The 12,498-nt window shown below is 43.9% G+C and overlaps 2 long non-coding RNA genes across 2 annotated transcripts in view; one reads left to right on the top strand and one right to left on the bottom strand.

Moving 5' to 3' along the window:
* LOC148129199 (uncharacterized) overlaps positions 1-1,867 on the bottom strand; it is a 155,049-nt gene extending 153,182 nt beyond the window's left edge. Inside the window, exon 1 of the long non-coding RNA XR_015745844.1 lies at positions 1,853-1,867. This is a non-coding gene — a long non-coding RNA (uncharacterized LOC148129199). The remainder of the gene's footprint in view (positions 1-1,852) is intronic.
* Positions 1-12,498, top strand: part of LOC148129198 (uncharacterized) — a 91,439-nt gene that overhangs the window by 29,898 nt on the left and 49,043 nt on the right. The window lies entirely within an intron of this gene.

Raw genomic sequence — 12,498 nt, 5'->3', positions numbered from 1 at the left:
CCCAGAATTGCTTTTTTTTAGTTTAAAAACAAAACTTTATTAAAGTTCAAGACATTAAAAAGTTTACAAAAAGGTATATACCCATTGTAGCCAGCTTACTCTCTTGCAATCCCTTTCTCTGCAATCTCCATTTTTAAAGGATCGGGGAGAAGAAAAAATAAAATAAAAAAATAAACCCAGACCTGGCTGGCTGGGGAATTCTGGGAGTTGAAGTCCACACACCTTAAAGCTGAGTAACCGATTAAACCGACAAAACTGACCTAACAGCCATTTGAAAGAAATCTCTGGGCAGCCATTTTGAGAGATTTTTTTTTTTTCCCTGACCAAAAACTTGTTTCAGATCCAACCGTTGTGATGCATACAAGAGCATACCAACGAGAGAAATAAGAATAAACATTTTTTTTAAAAAAAAATAACACTGAAAAAGAAGACCACCCCATTAAAAGGCATAATAATGAAAGATGAATAAATAATTATAATTATTTAATTTAAAAAGAATGAATGAAACCTAATGAATATAGAGGCCTGGAGATTAAAATCTATGAAGAACGGTTGCAGGATTTGGGTAGGGCCAGTTTAGAGAAAAGCAACCGATGAGAAGGAGAGAAGCAACCTGGAATTAAGGAGAAATATCCTAACAGTGAGGACAATTAGCCAGTGGAACTGCCGGCCACCAGAAGTTGTGGGGGCTCCAACACTGAAGGTTTTGAAGAAGAGACTGGGCAGCCATTTGTCTGAAAGCGGTCTACAGCAGGTCTCCTGCTTGAGTAGGGTTGGACTAGAAGACCTCTGAGGTCCCTTCCAGCTCTCTTCTGCTTGATTGATCACTGCAAGGTGGCATTTTCCAGGCCACGTACCAATCTTTGAGGGCTAAAATGTGCTTGCATGGATTCTTGCTTTCAGGGGCGGAGACTGGGGGGGCTACTGGGAGTAAGGGACCCCCATAAAAATATCTGAAGGTTCCCCCCAAATTGCGCACCCTCTGCGTTTTAGGGACACCCCTCCCTCCAGATATTTTAAAGGAAAACAAAGCTTTCTTTCCATCAAGGCTCCACTCCTTGCTTGGAATTGCAACAGCGACTTGCAAAATATCATTTAATTCCGTGCCGGGAGATTAATTACACAGCGATCAGGATCTCCCTCCTTAATAATTGATTGAAAAGCCATGCTGTGCAACGGCTCAAAGATCTGACGTAATGCAAGTGGTCACTAAAGAGCAGTTAAGAATACCTTTGCCAGATGCCCCCCCACCCCCTGGCCAGGCCAAATCTCCCCTTTCCTGTAACTCATCCACAGGCAGATGTTTGTAGCAGTAAAGGAGAATATTGGGAGCTCGGTGTTGAAATGAGGGGCCCTGAGCTTGGTGGTTTTCTTGCAGAAGTCTCATGACCCAACTAGGGAACATTATCAGTATTAGAAGAAAGGGGAGGTTGCGGGCAGGGGAGGAGGAGGAGGAGGAAGAGAAGATGATGAAGAAGAAGAAGAAGAAGAAGAAGAAGAAGAAGAAGAAGAAGAAGAAGAAGAAGAAGAAGAAGAAGAAGAAGAAGAAGAAGAAGAAGAAGAAGAAGGGAGAGGAGGAGGAGAGGAGGAGGAGGAGGAGGAGGAGGAGGAGGAGGAGGAGGAGGAGGAGGGAGGAGGAGGAGGAGGAGGAGGAGGAAAACTGTGGGGTCTTAGGCGCTCTCTGAGCTTGGTTCTTTTTCTTGCAGACGTTTCATGACCCAACTAGGTAACGTCATCAGTGCTAGAAAGGAGTGGGGTTTGCACCTTCTAACACTAATGATGTTACCTAGTTGGGTCACAAAACGTCTGCAAGAAAAACCCCCCAAGTTCATAGAGCAACAAGGACCTCCACAGTTGTCCTCCTCCTCCCTCCCTCCTTCCCTCCCTTCTTCTCTGCCACCATTCCTCCTTCCCCTTTTCTTCTCCTTCTCATAGTCTTCCTCCATCACCATTTTGCCTCGTCTTTCTCCTCCTCCTCCTCCTCCACTCCCTCCCTCCCTCCTTCCTTCTTCTCTGCCACCATTTTTCCTTCTCCTTCCCCCTCCTCCTCCTCCTCCTCCTCCATTCTAGCGCTGATGATATTACCTAGTTGGGTCATGAAACATCCGCCAGAAGACCACCCAGCGCAGAGACACTCCCCCCACACAGATATTTCTTCTGCAAACCTGCAAATTCAGGTTCAGGATAGGGTCTAAACTGGACGCATTTGGGTGGGGAGGGGAGAGGAGGGAAGGGAGAGGGGGGGGAGGGCTGCCAATTTTATTTGCGAAAGCCAGGGGCCAAACTTGAGCACGCCTGCAAAACTGGAAAACCACGCCCCTCTTTTTTTTTAACACCCCCCCCCAACCCATCTGCTGGTGGGTGCTTTGCCCCACCCCACCCCAAAAAGTTGGGGGCTTTTGGGGGTTTCAAATCGTGATGGGGGGTGGGGAGGGGGAGAGGAGGGGGTCCTGGGGGAGGGGAGAGCTCGGTGCAGAAATGACCCCCCACCCCCCACCAATGGATGTGCAGGCAGGAGTTGGCACATCCCAAAGTGGGACGGTCGCCATGGCAACAGGCAGCAGGGCTCCTCTGCAGGAAGAGGGTTGCCAAGGTAACGAAGGAGCCCTCCATTCATTGCCAAAAAGGAAAGATCCAGGGAGGGGGGGGAAGGGGGTCGGTGGCTGGGAGGGGGGAGGAGGGAGGGGAGACTGTTGCTTTGCTGGGGAGTTCAGAAACCCCTCCTTCCCTCCCCCCAAAATCCATCTATATTTCAGGGAGCTCCCCCTCAAAAAAAATTCTACGCATGCACCCTAAAATCTTTGCACTGCAAGATTTAGAGGCGCTTTGGTAAATTTGGCACTATTTTTATATCTGTCTGTCTGTCTGTCGGTCTGTGTCTATCTATCTATCTATCTATCTATCTATCTATCTATCTATCTATCTATCTATCTATCTATCTATCTATCTATCTATCTATCTATCTATCTATCTCTGTCTGTCTGTCTGTCTATCTATCTATCTATCTATCTATCTATCTATCTATCTATCTATCCCTGTCTGTCTGTCTATCTCTCTGTCTTTCTATCTATATATCTATCTATCTCTTTCTCTTTCTATATATGTATATCTATCTCTATATATCTCATCTCTCTCTCTCTCTGTCTATCATCTCTATCTATCTATCATCCATCTATCTATCTCTCTTTTCTATCATATATATATATATATATATATATATATATATATATATATATATATATATATATATATATATTTATATACATACACACACACACACACACACACACACACACACACACACACACACACACACACACACACATATATATATATATATATATATATATATATATATATATATATATATATATATATATATATATATATATGTTATTCAGCTTTGTTCGGTATTTTCCCAACGTCATTATAGTTGTGCTTTTTAAAGTTGTAGCAACGCTTTCGGCAGAATCTCATCTGCCATCATCAGGCTTCTGTATAGGAACATATAGCAGGCTATGTACAGAAGCCTGATGATGGCAGATGGCTGTCAAAACGTGCCAACTTTAAAAGCACAACCTGACGGGCGAAATCAATTTACTGAATCTTCATACATACATACATACACACACACACACACACACACACATATATGTTTTCTTAAGTTTTCGGGTACTTACATGTATGGCCTTCGGCTTTGTTCGGGTATTTTCCCACGTCATTGTAGTTGTTCTTTTAAAGTTGTAGCAACGTTTCAGCAGAATCTCATCTGCCATCATCAGGCTTCTGTATAGTGTTCGTCTGTGAGTCAGACTTTTACAGGTATATACAGGTATTTATATATATAGGGAACACGACAATAAGACTTCCTAGATCTGAATGAATGAAATATTCTTATTAAATACTTTGTTCATTACATAGTTGAATGTGCTGACAACAAAATCACACAAAAATTATCAATGGAAATCAAATATAGCAACCCATGGACGTCTGGATTTGAGTTACACTCAAAATTAAAGTGGAAAAAAACACTACAGGCTGATCTAACTTTGATGTAATATCCTTAAAGCAAGTCAAAATGAGGCTCAGTAGTGTGTGTGGCCTCCACGTGCCTGTATGACCTCCCTACAACACCTGGGCATGCTCCTGATGAGGTGGCGGATGGTCTCCTGAGGGATCTCCTCCCACACCTGGACTAAAGCATCCCCCGCCTCCTGGACCGTCTGTGGTACAACATGGCGTTGGTGGAAGGAGCGAGACATGATGTCCCAGATGTGCTCAATTGGATTCAGGTCTGGGAATGGGCGGGCCAGTCCATAGCATCAATGCCTTCGTCTTGCAGGAACTGCTGACACACTCCAGCCACATGAGGTCTAGCATTGTCGTGCATTAGGAGGAACCCAGGGCCAACCGCACCAGCATATGGTCTCTCAAGGGTCTGAGGATCTCATCTCGTACCTAATGGCAGTCAGGCTACCTCTGGCGAGCACATGGAGGGCTGTGCGGCCCTAAAGAAATGCCACCCCACCATTACTGACCCACTGCCAAACCGGTCATGCTGGAGGATGTCGCAGGCAGCAGAACGTTCTCCACGGTGTCTCCAGACCCTGTCACGTCTGTCACGTGTGCTCAGGGTGAACCTGCTTTCATCTGTGAAGAGCTACAGGGCCCAGTGGCAAAAGTTGCCAATCTTGCTGTTCTCTGGCAAATGCCAAACATCCTGCACGGTGTTGGGCTGTAAGCACAACCCCCACCCTATGCACGTTGGGCCCTCATACCACCCTCATGGAATCTGTTTCTGACCGTTTGAGCAGCCACATGCACATTTGTGGCCCGCTGGAGGTCATTTTGCAGGAAGCTCTGGCAGTGCTCCTCCTGTCCCTCCTTGCACAAAGGTGGAAGTAGCGGTCCTGATGTTGGGTTGTTGCCCTCCTCACGGCCTCCTCCACATCTCCTGATGTACTGGCTGTCTCCTGGTAGCGCCTCCATGCTCTGGACACTACACTGACAGACACAGCAAACCTTCTTGCCACAGCTCGCATTGATGTGCCATCCTGGATGAGCTGCACTACCTGAGCCACTTGTGTGGGTTGTAGACTCCGTCTCATGCTACCACTAGGTGAAAGCGCCACCAGCATTCAAAAGTGACCAAACCATCAGCCAGAAAGCATAGGAACTGAGAAGTGGTCTGTGGTCACCACCTGCAGAACCACTCCTTTGTTGGGGATGTCTTGCTACCTGCCTCTGCTTTCCACCTGTTGTCTATTCCATTTGCACAACAGCATGTGAAACTGATTGTCAATCAGTGTTGCTACCTAAGTGGACAGTTTGATTTCACAGAAGTGTGATTGACTCGCGAGTTACATTGTGTTGTTTAAGTGTTCTCTTTATTTATTTTTTGAGCAGTGTATATATGTATGTGTGTGTCTATCTATCTATCTATCTATCTATCTATCTATCTATCTATCTATCTATCTATCTATATCTAGTATTCAGCTTTGTTCAGGTATTTTCCCACATCATTATAGTTGTGCTTTTAAAGTTGTAGCAACATTTCGGCAGAATCTTGCCTGCCATCATCAGGCTTCTGTATTGTGTTCGTCTGTGAGGATATCTATCTATCTATCTATCTATCTATCTATCTATCTATCTATCTATCTATCTATCTATCCTATCTAACCTGTCTATCTAACTATCATCCATATAAGGTCCCTTCCAACTCTGTTAATCTGAATCTGAATTTATCCATCCATCCATCCATTTATCTATTCTATATTCTTCTTAGACTCCCTGCAAGATTAAGCTGCCTGCGAGCTCTGGATTTATGCGGCTTTGTAATCGGATTGGAGAAAGAAGTGGGTCAGAGCGGCTCGCCCCCAAGGAAGGCAACCGCTCCTTTCGTCATTGCTTGAGGACTTACTTTGGCCCAATGTTTTACCCTTGTGAGTATGGCAGTGTCTCCCTGGTCGCGTGGCAACTGACTCATATTTATGACGGTCACGGCTTCCTGGAAAAGGGGTGTGTGTGTGTGTGTGTGTCACGTAATCCCTCTTGGGTGACCAGCAAAGTCATTGGGGAAGGCAGACTCACTTAAAGACCAACAACTACTGCAGCAATTCACTTAACAACAGTGGCAAGAAAAGTCGTAAAAAAGGGCTTTTTTCTTTTCTATTTTGTATTATATCCTATAAACTAATAAAGATAATATATATATAATATATAACACAATGGGGATGCTGCAATCATCATAAACGCGAGTCGGTAACCAAGCGGCTGAATTTGGATCAATTTGGAATGCAGGGGTTGGACTAGATGACCTCTGAGGCCCCTTCCAAACGCTGTCATTCTGTAAAGCTGGTCCTTTGCTGGGTCACCCTTAATCCCGCCCCAAACCCCAGCTCCACACCGGCTGTCCATCACTGGCTGCTTCCACAAGGCAGATGGGCTGCCCGTAATCCCCCCGACGATGGTCAGTGTGGTTGTGTGTGAGTGTGTATGTGTTTGTGTGTGTGTGTGTGTGTTTGTGCGTGTGTGTGTGTGTGTGCGCGCTATAACAGGATCTTATCCCCTTTCCCCCCACTGGCCAATCTCAGGATGCAAGCTGGGGATCATGTACCAAAGAAATGACTTTGCAATTTTGGGGTTTCCTATGCTGCAAAGAATGGGCACCCCAAATATAGTGGAGGAGTGGGAGGGGTTAGGTTTAGGATAGAACAGACTACAAGAGAATAGAATAGAAATTAAAAGAGAAGAGAAATAGAGGAGAATATAGAAGAGAAGAGAATATTATAGAAATAACATACTGTAGAATAGAATATAGAATAGAATAGAAACTAGAAGAGAAGAGAAGAGAAATAGAATAGAATATAAAATAGAAGAGAAATAACATAGAAGAGAAGAAAAATAATATAGAAGAGAATATAGAAGAGAAAAAATAAAAGAGAAGAGAAATAGAGAGTATAGAAGAGAATATTATAGAAATAATATAGAATAGAATATAGAAGAGAAGAGAAGAGAAGAGAAACTAGAAGATAAGGGAAATAGAATAGAATATAGAATAGAATAGAAATAATATAGAGAAGAAAAAATAATATAGAATACAGAAGAGAAGATAAATTAGAAGAGAAATAGAAGAATATAAAAGAGAATATTATAGAAATAATACAGAATGGAATAGAAACTAGAAGAGGAAATAGAATAGATTATAGAATAGAACAGAAATAATATAGAATAGACTGGAAATTAAAAGAGAAGAGAATAGAATAAAATGGAAGAGAATAGAAATAGAATAGAATATAGAATAGAAATAATATAGAAGATAGAAGATAAGAGAAATTAGAACAGAATAGAAGAGAAGAGAAGAGAAGAGAAGAGAAGAGAAGGGAAGGGAAGGGAAGGAAGAGAAATAGAATAGAATATAGAATAGAAATAATATAGAAGATAGAAGATAAGAGAAATTAGAATGGAAGAGAATAGAATAGAATAGAATAGAAGAGAAGAGAAGAGAAGAGAAGAGAAGAGAAGAGAAGAGAAGAGAGGGGAAGAGAAGAGAAGAGAAGAGAATGGAAGAGAAGAGAAATAGAATAGAATATAGAATAGAAATAATATAGAAGATAGAAGATAAGAGAAATTAGAATGGAATAGAAGAGAAGAGAAGAGAAGAGAATAGAATAGAAGAGAAGAGAAGAGAAGAGAAGAGAAGAGAAGAGAAGAGAAGAGAAGAGAAGAGAAATAGAATAGAATATAGAATAGAAATAATATAGAAGATAGAAGATAAGAGAAATTAGAATGGAATAGAATAGAATAGAATAGAATAGAATAGAAGAGAAGAGAAGAGAAGAGAAGAGAAGAGAAGAGAAGAGAACATTCAAAATTGGGGTGCGCAGGGATGAAAGAGGGGTGCCCGGATGAAGCCGGCTGGGAGCATGAACCAGAGCAGGCACTGCAAAAGCTCCAAGGTTTCGCTGCCCGGATGGCACCAATGCCTGGGCGATGGCAAGCCAGCTAGCTCTCCCCCATCCAGCTTGTCCTTCCTGCAGGGTGCCAGCCAGTTGGGTCTTGGCCAAGCTCAGTTCAGCCGCGGTGTGGCTGGATGCCAGCCTGCAGGGGGAAGGAGGGAGGCTCTTCTGCGTGGCCTTAGGTGGCCCCCGGGCTCTGCAGAGCTTGGCTGCCTGCCCCACGGCCCCAATTCATCCCTTCCTGGCCGAAGGGTGGCAGACCCAGCCAGGGTTGCAGCCCCTGGGCCACCCATGGGAGGAGGAGAAAGACCCCCACCCCCCACCCCCCCGTTAAGAGGGAAAGATGGGATGGGGAGGTCTTGTCCTTCCTCCTCCTCCCTTCCTCTTCCTCCTTGCCGCTTGCTGCTGCCCAAAGGGATAATTTGGGGTTCCAACTCCAGCCAAAAAAATTAAAATAAAAATGAGGTAATTCACACCCGCCGGCAGGAAAAGAGGGGGAAAAAAGGGGGGGGGGGTACAGAGAGAAAATTGTATAGGTGAGCTTCTCCTAGCTTTGGAGGTGTGTATGCGCTGATTCTAGGGGTGACATAGACCGATGAACAGAGAAGGGACCTTGGAGGTCATCTAGTCCAACCCCCCATGCCCAAGCAGGAGACCCCACCTCATTTCTGACAGAGGGCAGTCCAGTCTCTTCTTGAAAGCCTCCAGGGATAAAACTCTATCAGTGATAAAACCCATCGTTAATAGTTTAAGAATTGGGAAGGGACCTTGTAGGTCATCTAATCTAACCCCCCACCCGAGAAAGAAACCCTACACCACTTCTGACAGATGGCAGCCCAATCTCTTCTTGAAAGCCTCCAGGGATGAAGCTCCCACAACTTCCAAAGGCAACTTCTGTTCCATGGGTTGATGGTTCTCCCCGTCAGGAAGTCCTCGACTTACAACACTTCATTTAGTGACCGTTCCAAGTTGCAACGGCGGCTGGAAAAAGGAGCTTAGGGCTGTTGTTCACCCTTAAGACGGTTGGAGCACCCCATGGTCACGTGATCAAAGTTTTTGCTGCTTGGCCACTGACTCATATTTATGACGGTGACAGTATCCTGGAGTCACGCGATCCCCTTTTTGAGATCTTAACGACAAAGCGAATTCAATGGGGAAGCCAATTCACTCAACGACCGTGTGATTAGCTTAACAAGTGCAGCAATTCATTTAACAGCTGTGTGAAGAAAGGCCGTAAAACAGGGCAAAACTTCATTGTCTCACTTAGCGACAGAAATTTGGGGCTGGATTGTGATCGGAATGAGGACTCTCCATACATGTCATCTATGGGATTTAATTTTACTTTTTTTTTCATGAACTCCATTTGTGTTTACAGACCTTCTCCTTTGATATGCAGATTAGGCCTATGTAGAATAGAATAGAAATTATACAGAATAGAAATAATATAAAATAGAATATAGAATAGAATAGAATACAAAATAGAATAGAATGGAATGGAATAATAGAAATAAGAATAGAATAGTATAGAATAGAGTGAAAGAGAAGACGAGACATAGTATAGAATAGAATAGAATATAAATAATATAGTAGAGAAGAGAAATAGAATATAGAACAGAACATAAATAATATAAAATAGAATATGGAATAAAATAGAATATAAAATAGAATAGAATAGGGAATGGAATAATAGAAATAAGAATAGAATAGTATAGAATAGAATGAAAGAGAAGACAAGAGAAATAGAATAGAATATGGAATAGAATAGAATATAAAATAGAATAGAATAGGGAATGGAATGATAGAAATAAGAATAGAATAGTATAGAATAGAATAGAATGAAAGAGAAGACAAGAGAAATAGAATAGAATATAGAATAGAATAGAGTAGAATAGAATAGAATAGAATACAAATAATATAGTAGAGAATAGAAATAGAATATAGAATAGAATAGAAATAGATATAGAATAGAAATAATATAGAATAGAATAGTAATAAAATAGATATAGAATAGAAGTAATATAGTAGAGAAGAGAAATAGAATATGGAATAGAAACAGATATAGAATAGAGTATAAATCATATAGAACAGAAAAGAAATAGAATAGAATATAGAATAGAATATTCTTCTTTGGAGGAAGTTGGAGTCAAATATCCCCCCTCCCTTGCTCTTTTGACTTGATCAACTTAAGTCAATTAATTAACTTGATTAATTCCAGCTTGACTTTCCAATTATGGAGCAGAGACATCCGTTCTGGATTCTGTCCGCGTTTCAGGGATGAGGGAGACGGTGTAAAGAATAAAATACGGTTAGCTTATAAAACTTCCCACGCTGCCTTCCTGCTTGGCTACAACGCAAGTTTTGGGGGGGCTTCCCCAATTTTTCCTGACTTCCTTCAGGTGTGGTGGCTTCGCCCCAAGTAGGAGATGCCAGAAGCGAGCAAGTGAAAACAAGACTCGCTGCGTGGAAAGCCCCCGGTAAGTTTGGGGTGCAGCTAGGATCCCACAACGGGGAGGGAAGGGCTGCTGGGAAAGCTACCTTTCCATGCAGGCTAATCTCCTTTCCTTTTTAAATTGGATGGGAGACCACCAGGAGAATGGTCTTGGTGGGGGGATGGGAGACTAGATTATGGAATTGAGAAGGAAGGCCAGGGCGCCCCATATTCGAGGTAGCCCTCGACTTTACACTGAGCCCCGATTGTTTTCATCATGAAAGGAGGCCGTTGTTAACGTTTTGCAATGTTCTTGCCCCCGTTGTTAAGTGAATCATACAGTGCAGTGGTCAAATCGAGTGTGCGGTGGCCTAGAGGTGGGAGCTCTCGCCCCACAATCAGGAGGCTGTGAGTTCGATCCTAGGTAGAGGCAGATAATTTCTCTCTCTGGGGACAATTAGAATATATCTGCCGAACAAAACTCCACATCGGCGACAGGAAGGGCATCCGGTCAGTAAACACTCAAACACTCCCTTCAGTTGCCCAGGACTCCACCCCGCAAGGGATTATGGGGTCATTAAAACTTGACTGCAGTAGTTTAAATCACTGCAAATGGTTAAGTGAATCTGTCTTCTTACCCCTTTGACTTTGCTTGTCAGAATCCCATGACCCCCGGGACACCGTGGCTGTCATAAATACGAGTCAATTGCCATAGTCCCTAACTTTTGATCACAATCGAGGACGGTGAGATAGTCTCCGAAGTGCAAAAGAACCCATCTTTGGTCGCTTTTTTTCCCCCCCTCGGCCCGTCATAACTTCGAACGGCCATAAGTCGAGGACTATCTGTACTGCAGATTTGCGCTGCTGAGAGCCCCACCTGGGATTTTCTGCCCAGAGGGACAAAGAAGGATGTTTAAAAGGAAGCCGGTTGTGTCACCGTCAATCTTTGCGACGGCATCGATCATAAAAGCAAGAATTTGCATTTTGCCAGGAAGGCTCGGAAGGTGGTAAATCTTCGCACGCTCGGTGCCCACTCTTGCACAACCAGGAAAAGGAAGAAAGCCATGGTGTCGCTTTGCGGCATGTTTGCTGGGGAAACGTGGGGACTGAATGGTATTTCTCAACTTTGCTTGCCTTTGGCTCTGGATAGTGCAAAAGAGACTTCTAGAACGATGTGTCTCAACCGCGGTGACTCGAAAGACGGGCGGACTTCCACTCCCAGAATTCCCCAGCCAGCGTGCTTAAAGAGAGTGGAGAATCGAAGATCCTTCCTTCCTTCCTTCCCTCCCTCCATTCTTTCTATCTCTTTCTTTCTCCTTCCTTCCCTCCCTCCCTCCATTCTTTCTTTCTTTTTCCTTCCTTCCCTCCCTCCCCCCTCCATTCTTTCTTTCTCTCTCTCCTTCCTTCCTTCCCTCCCTCCCTCCCTTCTTTCTTTCTCTCTCCTTCATTCCTTCCCTCCCTCTCTCCATTCTTTCTTTCTCCTTCCTTCCCTCCCCTCCATTCTTTCTTTCTCCTTCCTTCCCTCCCTCCCCCTCCATTCTTTCTTTCTCTCTCCTTCCTTCCTTCCCTCCCTCCCTTCTTTCTTTCTCTCTCCTTCATTCCTTCCCTCCCTCTCTCCATTCTTTCTTTCTCCTTCCTTCCCTCCCCTCCATTCTTTCTTTCTCCTTCCTTCCCTCCCTCCCCCTCCATTCTTTCTTTCTCTCTCCTTCCTTCCTTCCCTCCCTCCCTCCCTTCTTTCTTTCTCTCTCCTTCATTCCTTCCCTCCCTCTCTCATTCTTTCTTTCTCCTTCCTTCCCTCCCCCTCCATTCTTTCTTTCTCCTTCCTTCCCTCCTCCCCCCTCCATTCTTTCTCTCTCTCCCTTCCTTCCTTCCCTCCCTCCCTCCCTTCTTTCTTTCTCTCTCCTTCATTCCTTCCCTCCCTCTCTCCATTCTTTCTTTCTCCTTCCTTCCCCCCCCTCCATTTTTCTTGCTCTCTCCTTCCTTCCCTCTCTCTCTCCATTCTTTCTCCTTCCTTCCCTCCCCCTCCATTCTTTCTTGCTCTCTCCTTCCTTCATTCCCTACCTCCATTCTTTCTTTCTCCTTCCTTCCCTCCTTCCCCCCTCCATTCTTTCT

The sequence above is a fragment of the Notechis scutatus genome, chromosome Z (assembly GCF_049901735.1).
Source record: "Notechis scutatus isolate UNSWTSFEM ecotype Mainland chromosome Z, rNotScu1.2, whole genome shotgun sequence".
In the NCBI taxonomy this organism is placed as follows: Eukaryota; Metazoa; Chordata; class Lepidosauria; order Squamata; family Elapidae; genus Notechis; species Notechis scutatus.
The sequence above is the reverse complement of the archived record's forward strand: the minus strand, read 5'-3'. Positions and strand labels throughout refer to the sequence as shown.